Raw genomic sequence first — 18,325 nt, forward strand, 5'->3', positions numbered from 1 at the left:
GTTTCAGCCTGGTTAGTGAAAAATAAGAGTGGAAAACAGAAAGAAATGTTATTCAAACCTGACAGTGAGCCAGAATAGCTATGACTGAATTAGATAGATAAATTTCCACTATTTTAACCTATGCTAACAATATAACCCATCAGTCTCTGGCTACAGTCAAAGAATGATGCCTGTTGATGCCATCTGATATGTGAATTCACTGTTCTATTAAAACTAGAGTACTGGATTTTAAAAATTAGCTATTGAATATGCGCCAAACCCAGGACATAGCTGAAATGGAAGCATAACATAGTTTGGAATACAAACGCCTTAATGTGAAAATGTCTTTTCTGATGCATGTTGTAATTAAGTGATGGTCGTCACCAGACAGCATACACTTCCTTTAGACAGAAATGCCCAAGATTTAGCACAGTAACTCTGTGTCAAGTAACAAGGAAAGTTATACTGAGGAGGAAGCACATCAGACAACACAGTCTTGAATTGCTTCTCACTGATTTTACAACCTGTAGTGAAAGCCATGCATCCTGCACTGAGCCACCCTTTCCTTGAGAGGTGAGTGATGGGTCCCATTTGTGCCCATCCTCCCCCCTGCTGGCACACCTGCCAGCTTTGCTAGCCAGGTCCAGCTGACGTGCCTGCTGCCCATGGAATAGCTGGGATCAGAGGAATTAGTTCTGCTTGCCTCGGGAGGCCAGCCCAGCCACCACGGTTTCTATTCAAACTCCCCTCCACCACTCAAGCTCGACTGGAACCATTTAGTACCCGCATTGTTCTGTGGTTTTTATTTGTTTCCTTCCACTCAAGCACATGTTAGAAAAGGCGACCCCCCAGCAATCTTTTTTTTCCCCCTTTTCACATGACTAAGCAATTATCTTCTTCCTAGTCAAAGAGACAGATGAAAAGAGTTTATTAATAAAAGTTCCCCTTCAGGAAGATTGGAAATGAATGATTAGTAAAATACACCCAATTTTACTTATAGACCCCCCTCACAGAGAGGCATCTGTGAAGGGTAGGGATGCCAGAATAGTTGTAGGACTCACGCATCTGGAAGCTGTTTGCGATATGGATTAGAAACTGGGCTGCACATAGATACTGCCTCCAGGCACAAAAGCTTTCTCTGTAGAGGGGAAAAAATATGCTGGTTGTTTACAGTGCTACTTCTTCCCTTTGCTTGTTATCTGTTATATTTCTTCCCCCATTCCTCTCTCCCCACACCATTCATGCGCAGTTATGTCTGTACTGATGTGCCAGCTGGTAGGGCCTGTTAACCATAGCCACCACACCAGCATCTAGGAAAAAGGTAGAAGGAGAAAGGAGCTGGGCAAACTACACTGCATTGTTCTTGGGACTGGGTCATTATCTGTTCCCTGTTGCCAGGGCACACTGATCAAACTGAGAAAAACAACTCCAGCACTGGGGACAACAGACCAAAGACAGTCATGTCTTCAGCTTGTAATGTATCCACTAGCATATTTAAAACAGTGATAAAACACAAACACAAAAACTCCAGCGGGTTTTAATAAAGAGTTGAATCTTTAAGTTTAGAGCGAGTGCTATTTCCCATACAGATGTAGTTTTACCAGCATGAGTCTGAGATGGTCATACTTTTTACAACCATTAAACCAGATAATCACCAAAAATCATGAAACCTGAGAACGATTCTAATGATTCATTTTGTAATACTTGTAAATATTAAACATACTCAGAGATACGTCTTTTCAATCTTTCTAACAATAGGATTTTCTGACGCATTCTACCCTTCAAATCAAATTTTAGGTTCAAAATAATGAAAATAAATAAGTATAAGGCTGTTTAAATTCTGCATGCATACATTAGAACTTACTTTAAGACAGTTTGCCATCTGACTGTGAGTGGGCACAGTGTCATTGTTTAAACCTTCTGTTCATCCAGTTCCTCTGGACTCAGAAGAAACAAAATTCAACACCTAAACCACTTCAAAAAATGTCTAAGGAAATTTTTAAAAATGAAATTATTATTTCAAACTCCTTTCAAATCCATATTGTCATGCTATGTCTCAAAGAAAACAAAATATCTCCCATCTCACAACTTCATTTGAAAGAAATTGCATTCTGAAAAAAAAAGTACTTCTTTAATTCAATTTTTTTTTAGCAGAAATGTAATTAAGCATTAAGCTGCATCTCAAACAACTTTTTCTAGGAACTTGTCTGAACAAAATGCATTTGAGAGTTGAAGGAGAATATTTCTGAGGCTAATACATTTTTGTGCATTTCTGAATTTTTCAGCATTTTTGATTATTAGAAAAAAAGGAAAATCAATTGGAAGACAGTACCACAAAATAATTCAAACATTTCCACATAATTACAATTACAGCAGCAAAATGGTAGGGCTGTACTATTTCTAATGCAGTAAATAGAGCAGGCAATTGCAGTAAATCCAAAATTATTTGATTTGCACTCATGACACTGGATATTCATTTTAGACCTACTGGATTATATTAAATACATATTTTAAGCCTCTTAGATGTATAGATGTATAGATAATCTCTTCTTTTAGAGAAAGACAGCAGAAAAAAATCTTGTAAACAACATTTCTAACATCATTTATGTATCTCATTTAACAGAAAAGAAATAGTAAAAAATTATAGAGGGTTATTTCCACAGAACAAAATTATGAACAGAACCAGTATCGTATACTTTCCTTGAGGTGCGTTTAAGATGATCCACAGCACACAAGTATAGGGAATTTTACTGGTCACTGCCCATCAGTGCCATCAAAGTTTTACATAACAGCCCACTATCACACATTCCACATCTATTTACTATTTAGAGAATTCTTTATAAAGTATTAGTAGATTTTTTATATCAGTCTTCCAATATCGCCAAAGGAGACGTTCCATTGTGCCTTTTGTGACCAGACTTGCCCATCCTGTATTGGCCATTTAGCCACCAGCATGCTTGCAGCAAGCATGGGTAGTGCCCTTCCCAAATCTTTGTTCACGAAGCCTAGCCATGATGATGATGATGATGATGATGATGATGATGATGATGATGATGATGATGATGATAATATCAGTCTTCCACAACAGTAACAATCTAATTATCCAAGTGTTCTTGAAGCAGAAAAACACAACATATTTAAAACAGGTCTTAAAACATGAAATACTTATCTATGTAAATCATCTACAATAGACTGAATATGCTGCATCCTACCAGACACTGGTAGTAGCTGCTCTCTTCCTTTTAATAGTATAAGTTCACTTTCTCTGCTGCCTGCAAGTGATGTGAAGTTAAACCTGTTCCCACACTGGAACCAAGATGAAATAGTGCCCAACTAGAGTCCCACTTTCAAATTCCTACCAAAATGGAAAGCTTCATAGTTGAAGGAAAAAAGGAAATATTGTCTTATAGGTCGTTTTTCAGGTTCCTATGAAGAAGGGAAAGGAAGAAAAACCTAGGTTTTGCGATGGTGTTTTTTGGTGCAGTTAACATTAAAATATGTCTGTTCCAAACAGAGCACAGGTCAAATAATGACAAGTTTTCAAAACACAAGATCTATAACAAGATTTATAATTGTACAGACGTCTCTGACAATCTCACCTTCCTTACACTTTGTCTGCATTCAACGCATACCCCAAGGGGATTCCCATGAACACCATTTATAAAAGAGCAACTTATAATGAAGAAAATGGTCTCTAATATCATTTATTATCATTATGATAAAGCACATTTAAAAAAAAAACAATAAACTTTAATGCCGTGGCTGAAGCTTTAGAATGTAATGTTAGCTTTCACATCAAAAATAGATTTTGGTTTTGGGTTTCAGGATTTTTTACAGAAAATATAGAAATTTTGTAAGATGAGAGGCATTTCTTAATGGAGCAGTCATGTTCCAGTTCCTGTATTTATTAAATAATATTGGATTATGACAAGAAAAATATTTTTAGAACTGTGCAGATAAAACAATTTTTAGAAGTAATTTATATTAGCTGAAAAAAATTATTGTTCTTTGGAGTCATCTAGCTAAGGCATTTACAGAAAATGAAATATACGAAATATCCCAGTCTTATAATTTCTTTAAATAGAAGTTTTAAATTCAGTATGTGTCCTGGCTTGATGTAGTAAGAAATATTTTTGCACATTTTCTGTTCAATTCTTTATTGCCTGGTTTAGATATACTATGTAAATTTGGACATATGCAGCTTCATGCACATGTTTAGAGATTCAGACTAAAACGCTTGATTGCCACACGGCCATATGCAATACATTTATATATTTTTGACATGTCCCCAAAGCAGTTGATTTTGTGCATTTATGTAGTAGGTGGAGTATTTGTTCACATTTACTTTTCCATAAAACAGGAGCTCTATGACTTTGTCAAACTGAAGGGTAACATGCAAATATCACTTAAAATTACACATGGAAGTGCCCATATGCAATTATAGCCTCCTAGCAGAAAACACAGAATTAATGTCCTGCTTTAATTACATACCTTTTAGAGCTAAAACAGTTCATAAAACATGTATAGCCTTTGCTTCTTAGGTTATTGCTATAACATCATTCATAACCCACAAAGCTAAAAAAATGGTTTGGGTTTTTTTCTTTTCCCATTAGATAGAAATGTTTTATGTCTGAAGAAATTGTTTAATCAAATCCTCAAACAAAATCATGTGCACTTGTCAGAATGTCAGTGGTGTAAGTACAGCCTGCTGAACACAAAGTGATACATCGTCCTCTCCCATAGAGAAAGATATTTAACTAAACAAATCACTAACTTCAATGAGATGGGGAAGGAAGGGGAGGGGAGGGGAGAGGAAGAGAGGAGAGGGTAGGGTAGGGTTAGGGTAGGGTTAGGGGAGTGTTAGGGGAGGGGAAGGGAGGGGAGGGGAGGGGAGGGCTAGGGGAGGGTTACGGGAGGGGAGGTAATAGGTAATAGGGATAACAAAAATGCTTAACCCATTTCAGCTTAAGTCAGTGGGCATCTTTTAACCATCACCAATGTTAGTTCCCACTGAGCATCTCTCTTTTCTGGTGAAAAAACAAGACCACACATTGATAATATTTATTAATTTTCATCCATTTTTCATTAAATTGTTTCATTTTTCCAATTTTCATTCATTTTTCTATTTTTCTGCCATGTGAGTTAATATATTCACTCAGAATAAATACATAGCATTATGTTTAAAGTTTTTAGCCACATCTCAAATGCAAGAGGTACACAAGCAAAGCCAAATCACTTCCTTCTTATTGCTCAAGTGCCATACTGTAGAAGTGACATTTTGTCTCTGACATCTAAAAGGAAAAAAAGAAAAAAATCAACCATAATTTGCAAGAAAAGGTAAAAAGGTAATTGATAAATCATGCTGATCAGTAGCAGTGCTGGCAGGGTGATAATTCTATTATACTTCCAGACACCTTGCAATCATGCGCAGGGAGCCAGAGACAGGTTCCACAGCAGCTCACACCCTCCTCCCCTGCCCTGACTCCACGCATCTCTTCCTCCAAACCTTTTGCCGGTCCTGTGTCCGCCCATGCTCTCGTCCGGGTGGACAGGCTGGAGGGGCTGGCTGATGTGATGGCGTGGTGTCGCTTGGTCTGGGTGACAGCCCATTCTCCACAGACAGCACTGTCAGAGAATCACAGACTTCCACATGTACAAGTGAAATTAACTTCTGTTAGTCTGACATTTTCTGCAATCAATACTCACAGGGTTCTTGTCTCTGGGATCAAAATTCATAAATCAAAAGCAGAAAGCATGAAATAAGGTATTTGATAAATCCATTAACTGAAGTGGAAGTGTACTTCTGTCACACTGTTTAAAGACTACAGTAGTGCTGGCTAAAGGGGGAGAAATCTAACAAACACATGAAGTGAAGTGCTGGCTTGTGTTTGCTTAAATATATGGCTCAATCTCACTTGCTGAAGGACTTTATGCTTGGGTGGCAAACAAGTTGTCTTTCCTGGACTCCACACTGCATACACTGCATTCTGGAGGCAGAAAACCACTAACTAACCATTTTCTGGTGTCCAATCCTCTCCTTCCACTTCAGAACAATCCAACTTTAAGACAAAACTGCATTGCAAAAAGTAGCATCACTGTGAACCACTTTGAATCTCCATTGCTCAGCTGAAAACTGCAAAAGAATCTAATAATAGTGCAAGGGGAAAAAAAGAAAGGTTATTGAAACCTTTATTATCACTTTATCTTGAAGCCCTCTTTTTAAGGGAACATCATGCTTTTAATACAAGATTAACTCTTATAATTCTTATTAGTGCAAAATTAAATTATAATATGAAATTTCCTCTCTGCAAGGCAGTAGGCTTTGAAAACAGGCAAAATCCACACCTGGTGTCATCTGATGTGTGTCTCTTCAAGTGACATTAGTTCTCCATAGGCTAAAAATGTTTCCCATGGTTTCAGTACTCTTGAAATTTACTATAAAAAGATATGTCTGTATTTTTCATCTGTGATTCATGAATTAGTGGCAGAGTTTTACATTTGAACATGAATAGCATTATTTTAACAGAACTACTTTTAAAACAATATCATAACTGTGTTTTCCATGACTAAAACCATCAATATTTGCTTGATAAGGAAGTTGCTTAATGGCTGAAGCTTGTATCTAAACTGTGATATAAAAAGTAGCAGCAGAAAATATATTTTCACTACACTATTTCTTTATATCACCTCAAATATGACAATATATTTTCCTTCTTTCATGCTGAAAAAGGAAGTCAGCTGATTTTCTGTATTACAAAATCTTCAAGAATTGCTTCTAAGTGTAACTGCATTCTATCAGTGAAACTCCTATTTTATAGTCTCTGAAATTATTAGAATAATTTTCAGCACAACACATTCTGTATTTGGCCACTACCTATTAATGAATACTTTGATTTTGCTTTTCTCTAATTAGAAACTAACCAATAAATAGAGCAGAGTTTTTTCTATAAAGATCTTGTCTTCTAAATCTGTCAATAGCTGTGCTTTTCTAAGAGTCTGAATGTACTCTAATAGACTTATGAGAAAGATTTTTTTTGCTGTTATGTAAATTCAATAAAGTTTTTTCGCAATCACTTAAAGAATTCTATTACTTTCTTTTCTGCTCTGAATAATACAGGTTCCCTTGAGAAAACTCATGTTAACAGAATAGAAGTCTGCATTTACCTTTACATAATAAAATTGTTCAGAAATGTCTAGCTTACCTATCTGTCTATTTATAGTTATAGCACCACCCTTAGCAGAGAACCATTCGAAAAGTAAAAAATTATTAATATGTAGGCCTCTGATATTTACTACTCTACAAAATATCCACACCTTGTTTTTTCATCATTCAGGGGGGCTTAGCCACAAATATTTTGGGAGCAACATTTTTTGGGTTTTGAATACAAGGAACAATTAACCCTATTTCTCAAACACATTTTTGTCATGAACCCTGAGATTCCTGACTGTGTAACAAGATCCCCACTATTTTGCAGTCAGATTCTTGGTCTTCCTGGCTGATAGAAGTCTGGCAGGATGAGCACCCTGGAAAGGTGGAAAGGCAGACAGTCTACCCGTTGTTGGAAAACCAGCCAGCCCAATATAATTTTTAGTTTTCTCAGAAATATGTGGCATTTTTTTCTGCACGAAGGAAATCTATTTTCCATTCAGCTCTTTTCAGTGGTTGTTACCAAAGAAGAAGCCCAGTATAACTAAAAGAGATTTCACATACTAAAACTCAAACTTCAGTAAGTTTACTCACAGCAAAGAGAACTTACCTTAGTTAGGACAGTCAGCATAAATAGGAACATATATTGAAATTTTCAGATCTTGATCCAGGACCATTAATTGATCCACAAAAATCACTAAAATATCATGACGAGTGCAATGGGAATAATTTATTTTTTCTTTACAGAAGCCAAATAAAATTGCACTCATAATCCTAATAAATTGTCATTACAAATGACTTACTTTTTCTGTTATTTTTGACCAAAATATTCTGCTACCTCTGATTCTAGTAATGAATACTACTTCCTTCTAATAAGCTCTTTTACTCTTCAAAAGGGAAGTTTCTAGTGTCCTTTTTTATTTAAAAGGATGACAAATAGTATGTGCTGCTGATTATGTATATGAAACAAAATCTTATATAGAGTCATGGAATAGTTTGCGTTGGAAGGGACCTTTAAAGGACATTTGAACTCCTTTGCAATGAGCAGGGACATCTTCAACTGTGAAGTTACAGCACTAAATCTTTTTATATTATAACAATTATTTTTTATTGAATAATGTTTTACATGTACTAAATACATGCTTCCTGCTATATTCTACACGATAGTTTCAAGAAAATCTGTTTAACAGCAGCAATCGCTAATATTAAAACACCTTCTGCTGTGCTTGTATTTACCTGTGTGGCTTGCTCTATTGCGTTGAAAATGGAAGACAATAGAGATGCTTACAGTCTATGTGAGTGCTGAGACATTTGAAAAAATTAGGAGGGAAAGTGGAGAGTCTTATTGCAAACTGAAGTGCAGAGGAGCTCTAGCAGTCAGAGCATTTGTCACCGTGTTATAGTTTTGAAATCTTTCATGGAATATTTTCTCTCCCTACCAACAAACCTACTCCACAAACCTGGGCCTTTGGAGCCAGCTAACAATAGGGTGGCAAATTGCTTTGCATTCCAACTTGATCGCTGGAGAGGTGAAGTGGGGTAGGGGTGGGGTAGGAGGTTCTCCAGGATTTTTTTCTTCTTGCCACTTTGCTGCTTTCGTCTGTAGTGTGGGCCAGAGCCCTGTTTGCTGGGCAGGTGGAGGCGTTTAGAGCTGTCTTGGTTCAGGCCCCCAGCGGCTCTGCATGCCTGGTGCGGTGTTGACCGGAGAGAGAGAGGTTTCTTCCTGTGTGCTGGACTCACTTCTTTTTGGTAGCTGGTGTGAGTGGAACTTACTATTTTGCTGGGCTCGCGGAAACGTTTGGAGGGAGCTGCCCTGGTTCAGCCTCCCCGCCCCCAGCTCCGTGTGCTCTGTGCTGCCCATTGGAAGGAGCAGTTGTCGCTGCGTGGATTCACTGCAGGTTCTCCTGAAGACTGACGCTATTTCCAAAGGAGTTGCTGAAGGCCACCACCACCACCTCCCTCAACGCTTTCAGACAAAGGCCCTGGCCACAGAAAGAGTTTTGGCCCATCTTCTGTGACTGCTGTCTTCTCACATGAGTCTTTTGGAGCCAGCACCTCTCCCTGGTCACCACCTGTGCCTTGCCAGATACTGTGGGTCTCCCGAGGTGCAGCATCACCTCCTGCTGTCCGTAAATACAACTGCACCAAAAGGAGCGCAGAGCTAGAGCTGGATTTGTTGAAAGGTTTTACTTCTGGTGTTGCTGTTTGTTCTGTTATGTTTACTTGTAGTTAAGAACTGTTATCCTCTTTTTATACATTTTCTAATTAAAGTCTTTTAAATTTAAAGGGTGTGGTGGTTTTTTAGAAAAAAGCCCCTTACCTAGTCCAGACAGACATCTAGTTTTCTTGTAAGCTAGGATACACTGAAAAGCAACAGGAAGTTTAATTAGGTGATGAGAAGATTCATGTTGAAAATATGATGCAGAGGGAGTTAGTTTCTCCTTGGTTCTGGAAGTTCAGAGCTGAGGGCATTTCCTTCCTTTCTGTTCTAGACCCCTTTCATTAAAATTCCTAGAAAAGTCAGAGGTGTAGGATTTTTGTTTTCGGTTTTGGTGTGTCTGATGCTAGAAAGCAAATAAGTTCATCTGGTATCCAGTCATATTTCTGAAAATCTTCCCCTTTTTCCTATGTGTTTCTCTAAACATACTTTTCTCTAAACATACTTTTCCAATCAACTTTATGAGTCTATCATGCAGGAGAGAGAATCCTTATGTTTATATCTGAGCATCATGTTCCCCATGCTTTTCCTCAAGTAGTCTCATTTTGATTACTGTGCTACCAGTCAGAATAGATGAAGAGAACTAACATAAATGAATATAGTTACCCTCTATGAAGAATGTTACGGTTCACTACTCTTAACTGTGCCCTTTAACTTCCCTAAAATTAAAATATAATGTGCTGATTCTCACTTGGCAAGAAATATGAGAAGCTATTAAAATAGTCTTTCATTTATATTTCACAGGCAGGTGGGGTTTTTCTCCTATACTTTTGCTTTTTGATGTGAAACAAAGGAATAATGGTGAACTCTTACTTCAGCATCTGCAGTATTCCCTAGCCAAAGTGCAGGGGTTAGATCAATACCAAAACAGAGATATCTAGTAATTTAGGGCAAGACTGCTTTGTTTTCTTGTAAGTCATATGCCACTATGACTTTTGAACTGCCTAGGGTTCTACAAAGCATCTTATGTCTATGACTCCTAATAAAACAGACAGCCCTTATTTTCTTTACTAGGAACAGTTTTTCAGAAGCAAGAATGAAGAAAAGATTTGTATCAATGTACAACCAAACCAGACTTGCAAAGTTACTACAGATCTTTCCCTGTAAAAGGTTATCTCTTATGACTTCCAAAGCAGAAGAATTCCTGGCAAGCATGCAATGCTGTTACCAGTTCACAAGTGCTTACAAGATGCATCAGGAGTTGTGTTGCTTAATTGCCTGGTCTTGTGCATATAAAGTTCACTGTTCAAGCAATGATGAGAAACCATAAATTGGACATTTTCTACTGTGCATGAAGATAATATGCTAGTGGTTCTATCCCTAAATGAGTACTGGCAAGTTTGATAGCAAACTATTAAGAGAAGATTGTATCGATAAAGTATTTTCAGCTAGCAACAACAAAGAAGATGGGAGTGTACAACCTAGATGTAGCTGTTGCAAGCATTCAGATTCATTACCTGCTCCAGCCTCAGGCTCAAGCAGAAAGAAGGGAACTTGGTAAAGTGAGGGCTATTTACAACATTTTAAAATACTGTCCTGCCAGTCCTGAATTTAAAAGGAAAAGTGTGGGAGAGCTATATGACAGCTTTAACAAATAGTGTATAATAATAAGAGAAGCCACTCCTTGCTAATCTGGTATTGAACATAAATTGGTAATGCCAGTAAGATACTTAGTGCCTCTCATTGATACTTTCTAGCCATTTAATATCTATCTCAAGGAGCCCTGTCTTTTGATAGTTCAATAAGGCCAAGTGCTGGGTGCTGCACTTTGGCCACAACAACCCCATGCAGTGCTACAGGCTGGGAACAGAGTGGCTGGAGAGCAGCCAGGCAGAAAGGGACCTGGGAATACTGATTGACAGGAAGCTCAACAGGAGCCAACAGTGTACCCAGCTGGCCAAGAAGGCCAATGGGATCCTGTCCTGTATCAAAAATAGCGTGGCCAGCAGGACCAGGGAAGCGATCCTTCCCCTGTACTCTGCGTTGGTGAGGCCACATCCTGAGTATTGTGTGCAGTTCTGGGCCCCTCAGTTCAGGAAAGATATTGAGGTGCTGGAGAGGGTCCAGAGAAGAGCAACAAAGCTGGTGGAGGGACTGGAGCTTAAGTCCTATGGGGGGAGGCTGAGGGAGATGGGGTTGTTTAGTCTGGAGAAGAGGAGGCTTAGAGGTTATCTCATCACTGTCTATAACTTCCTGCAGGAAAGTTCTAGCCAGGTGGGGATTGGTCTCTTCTCCCAGACAGTCAGCAATAGGACAAGGGGGCATGGGCTCAAGCTCTGCCAGGGGAAATTGAAGTTGGAGATCAGAAAAAAATTCTTTCCAGAGAGAGTATTTAGGCATTGAAATGGGCTGCCCAGAGAGGGGGTGAATTCACCTTCCCTGGAGGTTTTTAAACTGAGATTGGACATGTCACTGAGTGCCATGATCTAGTAAATGGACTGGAGTTGGACCAAGGGTTGGACTTGATGATCTCAGAGGTCTTTTCCAACCCAATCGATTCTATGATTCTATGAAACATTCACATACCAAACTAGATCTGGTTGGAAGTGAACATGATCTCAAAGAAAAGAGCCCGTTTTAATGTTCTTCGGTTGCCCCATTCAGTTCCCCTAAACTGCAACAGGAGTTTACACACACAAAAAAAAAGGACTGTGGGGAGCAGCCGAACGCAAAAATAAGTTTTGGGAGCAAGAGAGGAGGAAACTCTCCAGGTAGCAGAGCTTTTGCCTGTGCCTGCTAAAAGTCACCACAAAACTATGATCTTGTTTGTGCTTAAAAAATTGTGATTAGACATTAGTCCTGCTCTTGACAATAACCATGAGCCTTTCTTTACAACCACACATGGCTCTCCAATTGCTACAGTGTAGGTCTTGAGTGCTTGTGCAGTGTAACATGCAGCTTCGCTCCCAAGGGTACTGCTTTCACTTGTAGACACAGTGCAGTATGAGGCAGTTTCAAAATACAAAATTGAGCCAGATCAAATGCTTCTAATCCTCAAAAGACCTCACTGAATACCAGCTGAAGTAAAAAATTCAGAAAGAAATGGGAGTAAAATTGCAAGAGAATAATTTAATTCATTTATTGATGCCTATGAGGTAAAGTGCACTTTTCTCATTATGCTTATCTTGATAACTACATGCTGACTTAATTTTTTTTCCTTTAGGTAGTCTAATGTTTTAAAGGCTTTTCCCAATTTGTGATTGTATATTTATTTCAGCCGATACCCACCTGAGCACATTTAAATGCCATCCGCCACATAACAAACACTGATTTCCTGCTAGGAGATGAGGGAGCTGCAGCAACTATGCTGTGTTATTGTACCAGTGGCAGGCTGCCAGTATGTTCATTCACATTTGTAAATTCTGCCAATTCTGTAAAAGAATATCAATCATATGCCATTAGTATCAAATATTTTGATAAAACCTCAAATGTTTATTCAAGACAGTTGTGTCATCTTCCTTTTGAAACTCTGTGATGCAACAGTTCTCTATTACATGAGCAGTTACAAAAATAGACACCAAATAAATACCTAGTTATATGTTTACTTGTAAGGGTTTTTTTCCATGTCGGGGAAACAATTTACTGGCAAAACATCTCAAAATACTGTGTGATACTTCACCAGGTTTCTGCATGCTTGGATGACAATTCTTTTAGTTAAGTCATGTCTTTTTCACAGAAGTGGAAAATAAGGGCATCAAAATAAAAAAAAAAATTGACCCAAGACATACCATGTTTTCAATAAAGTGAAAACTTTCAGTTTTCTTGTAGACCTGCAATGATGCAATTGCTTAGAAAGGCTACTATTGTTACAGCTACTGTATAGAGAATGAATGAGTGTGACACAAGATACTAGTGAAGTGAAAAACAAGGGATTGTTGGCACAGTCTCCATGTTCTCTTTATAGGACAATTGGAGACAGTCTGTGTTGTCAAAACACTTTTCAAGATTTAGTCACAAGTTGGAGACAATCTATCTGTGATTATTATTGGCAAAACGTGACCTTGATTTTCTAAAACTGTGCGAGTGTTTCAGCATAAGTAGCTCAAAATAAGAAATGCTATCCATATTTATTAGAATTTCATGACAGAGATAACAAATTAAATGCAAATCAATTTTCTGTCTGTGTAATTTTAAAGTTTTCCTTGTCTAGACAGTGGAATTTAGAAAGTACCTAAGGGTTTTCTGCATATAATTGGCCGACCACAGGAAAACAAAGGGAACTGCATGCTTGGGCAGTGCTCTCTTGCTCTTGCTCCACCATATCATCAGTATTTGGTGGCATATGATGTGCATGCCAATTCATTATCTATCACTTGCATCTCTCTTTTTAAAAAACTGAGGTGGAATACCATAAGCAGTTCTGAAGCATAACTCTTTAGCACTATTAATTTATTTTTATGTACACAATTATATGACATGTTCATTAGTGTATACCTACTCTAAGCAAGTTAAATGCCTCCCTGACATCCGATCCTGTCAGATCTCAGAAGCTAAGCAGGGTCAGCCCCGGATTAGTACTTGGATGGGAGACCTCCTGGGAAATGCCAGGTGCTGTAGGTTCTAGTCCTGAGGACTTCACTGGCACCGTCCAAGCTCGCTCGGCTGTGGCAGATGAACCTCAGGATTTAAACGGTGGGGCCAGTTCTGCGCACGCTGAGCCTCACCTAAAATGCACTGCGCAGGCTGGAAGGGCCCACCCACGTGGGGAGAGCCCTTCCCAAATCTTCGTTAGCGAAGCCGAGCCACACACTCACACTCTAAGCAAGCCTAGAAAACCATCTTCCTTGTTCAAATTCTTGTGTATTTTTCTATTCTAGTTTAGAAGGAAACTAGATGTGTGTTTGGACTAGGTAGGGAGCCTCTCTGCCAAAAAACCACCACAACCTTTGAAATAAATATACTTTAATCAGAAAAATGTATAGAAAAAGGATAACAATTCTTAGCTATAAATATGTATATATAAAAAACCAAAACCAGAACAGAACAGAGCACAACACCATAACCAAAACCCTTTAAACTAATTGAGTTTTTATCTTTGCTCCTTTCGGTGCAATTATATTTATAGACAGCAGGCGGTAATGCTACACCTCAACTGGCTGCAGCTGTGGGTTTTCTGGCAAAGTGAAGACAAAGTGGCAGGGAGAGATGCAGGCTCCCTCTCCAGTGACTTGTGTGAGAATGGCAGCTGCAAAGAGACAGGGTGGAACCCTCTCTGTGAGCAATGCAGAGACCTCTCTCCTCATCCTCTGAAGACAAAAGCGCTGAGATTAGGGGATGGTGGTGGTGGTATTCAGCCACTCCTCTGCAGATGAAAAACTGGCCCTCAGGAATATGTGCAGCAAAACTAAGGCAGCAGCGACAGCTCTCTCCAACAGGCAGCACAAAGCATGAAGAGCTGGGGGCCGAGCTAGGTCAGCTCCTTCCAAACACCTCCACAAGCCCAGCAAAACCGTGGCTTCCAGTCAGAGAAATTGCCAAAAAGAAGTGAGCCCAGCACACTGGAAGAAATCTCTCTCTCTCTCCGGACAGCACCGCACTGGGCATGCAGAGCCAATGGGGGCCTGAACCAGCAAACAGAGCTCTGGCCCACACTGCAGCCGAAAGCTGCAAAGTATGTCCAGCAACAGGAAAAAACCCCTCTCTCCCCCCCAACTGCCTCCATTCACCAGCCAATCATTAAATTGGAATGCAGAGCAATCACCCACTCTTTTTGTTAGCTAGTGGTGGGTGGGGGGCCAAGGGTGGTGGGAGGTGATAAGCGAGTTGGGCATTAGCTCCCAAACTCCCTGTTGGTAGGGAGAGAAAATGCCATGACAGGTTCTGAAATTATAACATTCCCATACTGGAAGATCTGTGTCTTTAACATATGCTGCTTTTATTATAAACCTAATCCTAGGGCTAAGAATTTAACAGTCAGAAGGTATCTAAGCATCTAAGAAACACACTGTATTTTTTAGTCTGGACTGTAGATGCAAAAGTACTTTAAAACATTGTTCTGTTGGCAGCAGCAGTGGAACATCTTAGTGGCAATTGACAGGAACCTTATTTAAAGATGTCTCTTTGAAGCAGAGTGTGAATGCTGCCACTGCACTCATTTGATTTCTGCAGGGTAAGCTTGCCACCATATGGAAACCAGATGGATTACTTAGTGGAGGGCAGGCTAACACTAGATTTTCTATCTCAATTGTAAGAAGTTTGATGGAAACAAAAATACAGAGTACATCTGCAGAAGAGAAAATATGGCTCTTTTTGACCCCTCCTTTTTACTTTAGTCTCAGTTATGAATTCAAGGCTGAGTCCTGATGGAATATTAGCTAACCATATTTATGTTAAGGTCAATCAACTCTGATTAGTAATTTTAGAAAGTAAAAATGCTGAAAAAGTCAAATGGGGGTACAAATAAATTTGGTGTTTGACTTCCCATTTTTTTTCCCTACTTGCACTTAAAGGACATATCAGACTCCAATTCTAGTGACATTACTTAAACAGCTCCATTTTATATAAGGCAGTAATACTAGATTTACAGAGAGGTAATCTAGTTCTAACTTTCTCTAGAGTGCTTAATATTTTCCACACAAACCATCTAAGAAGTTGTTTGGCACTTGAAATCTAAATATATTACTTGTAGGGGTATGACACGAGCACCACAATCACAATTAATGGTACGTCAATACTTCTTAAAGAAAAATATTGATGTCCAGTGGGTAATCAGGCACTTACTAGATACTATGATCATCTTTCAATGAATGCAATCCATCTAAAATTGGGCACTCAGATTATACCAAAGTTTTGGAGATAAAAGTGTGAGAAAAAATGTGGAGTACAATTGAACTAGAACATACAGAATACGTGGATTACTGTATCTGGCAAATAACAGCTTTAGGGTTTGTCTCATTGTTGATAAAAATGACAAAAATCTCACTGTTTTCAAATAGGTTGAATGAGGGGTCCAGTGTCTTACCTCTTTATTTTCCTCAAAATTTTCCCAAATGTAGCCTATTTTCCTCATTATATATCAATGTGAAAATTGTAGCTCTTTTAACAAGCAGCATTAACATTCTCCTTCAGTATTCTCCAGTATTCTCCAGTATGATCTAAAATATGCTTTTGCAATCAAACTTTAGCTATAATATAAAGAATATAAATAATAAAGAATAACACTTCATTAGATTTTTCAAGGTTTACTGCTTTGATTTGCAACCAAAAATAACTACCCTTTAAATATGATAGGGTTTACCCTCAGACGGGAACTAAGTACCATGCAGTTTTTCACTCACATGCTCCCCTCTGGTGGGATGAGTAGGAGATTCAGAATAGTTAAAACTCATAGGTCAGGATCAGAACAGTTTGATACTGGAAATAACTGAAAAATGAAATTCTAAAATTAAAATAATGAAAATAAAGATTAAAAAGTAATATTAAAAAGGGTGATAATAAAAAGAGAGAACATAACAAAGCTGAAGAGAAACAAGTGATGCAAAATACAAGTGCTCGCCACTCACTGACTGATACCCAGTCCATCTCCCAGCTGTGATTGGCCCCACTTCCTGATAATTCCTCACAGTTTATTTACTGGGCATGGTAGGGAATATTCCTTTGGCCAGTTCATGTCAGGTGTCCTGGCCATACTCCCCACCAGTTTCTTGTGCAGCTCCTCATTAGCAGAGCATAGGAAACAGAAAAGGCCTGGGCTCAGGGCAAGCCCTGCTGAACAATAACTGGAACATCAGTGTGTTATCGACATTAGTCTCACACTGAATCCAAAACACAGCACTGTACTAGTTTCTAGGAAGAAAATAAACTGTATTAAAGACAAAACCAGGACAAAAAATACTGATTGTCAGACCAAAACTTTCACAAACTTGCCAGGGATTCTGTGTGTTTTTAGCTCTAAAGCTTTTAAGCCAGTGACATAAAACTGTTCCTTCCCAAAAAGCAGCACTGTCAATAGGTAGTAGCAATAGTCAGGCAATTAATCAAACAAGCTCATTCATGTACCTCTGATAGAGGGCAAAATCACCAGCTATCCACATAGTTGATGTATACTGCTGTGTATGTCATGACACATAGGTCTATACTCAAAGCTACATTCAAAGAGCATCATGTTGGATTCCTGCAGTCCATTCTTTGTAATTTTTTTGTCTAAGAATTCATGCACTGATATGTTTCAATGCATGAGGACTATCAGACTGCCATATAATTTTCTGAAAAACTGAGGAAATACTATGATTATCAAACTGAAAATGGAAATAGTGAAAGATATCATTATAACACAGTTGTATTAAGTTCCAGTGACAGCAACCTACCTTTTAAAATAATGAAGATAGTGAAAAGATTTCTGAAAATTTTACTGTTTCCACAGGTTTTTTTAGAATGAAATGTTGAAAGTAAGTGATTCTCCTTATAAATGATTTTCTTCTGAAAACGCAAGACTACTACCCATGTTTTTCAGTTACATTTTTAAAAACTATTCTCATCTTAGTCTAAAGACATTTCATGGAATAATATCTGAAAATACGTTTCAAGCACAGAAAGAAATGAAACACCTAAACAATTTGGCAAATTCCTTTTTTTTTCCTCTACTAATCTCTCATTGCTGGGGAAAAAAAACACAAACCCATAAACAACCAAACACAAACAAACAAACAAAAAAAACCAAAACACAAAAAACCCCAAACCCCTTTATTCCTGCCCTGAATGATTTGTCATTATAAAAGATTTTTGCCTGGGAGGGATAGGTAATATTTCTCAATTTTAAAATGTTAATTAATTGCCAGATTATAATTTCTATGGAATTGAATTTCAATTTCATATTAATATTTAATTAATTAACTAAGATTAATTTCATTATAATGAACACCAACACTTTTAATGATGATTGGTTGCTCATTTAAAAAAATGCATAATAAATATTCTAATTTTCTGAGAACTTCTGTTAACAATTTCCATTTTGTTTTGTTTGTGTACCAACTGAAAAAGTA

This window comes from Pithys albifrons, chromosome 4, assembly GCF_047495875.1.
Source record: "Pithys albifrons albifrons isolate INPA30051 chromosome 4, PitAlb_v1, whole genome shotgun sequence".
Taxonomy (NCBI): domain Eukaryota; kingdom Metazoa; phylum Chordata; class Aves; order Passeriformes; family Thamnophilidae; genus Pithys; species Pithys albifrons.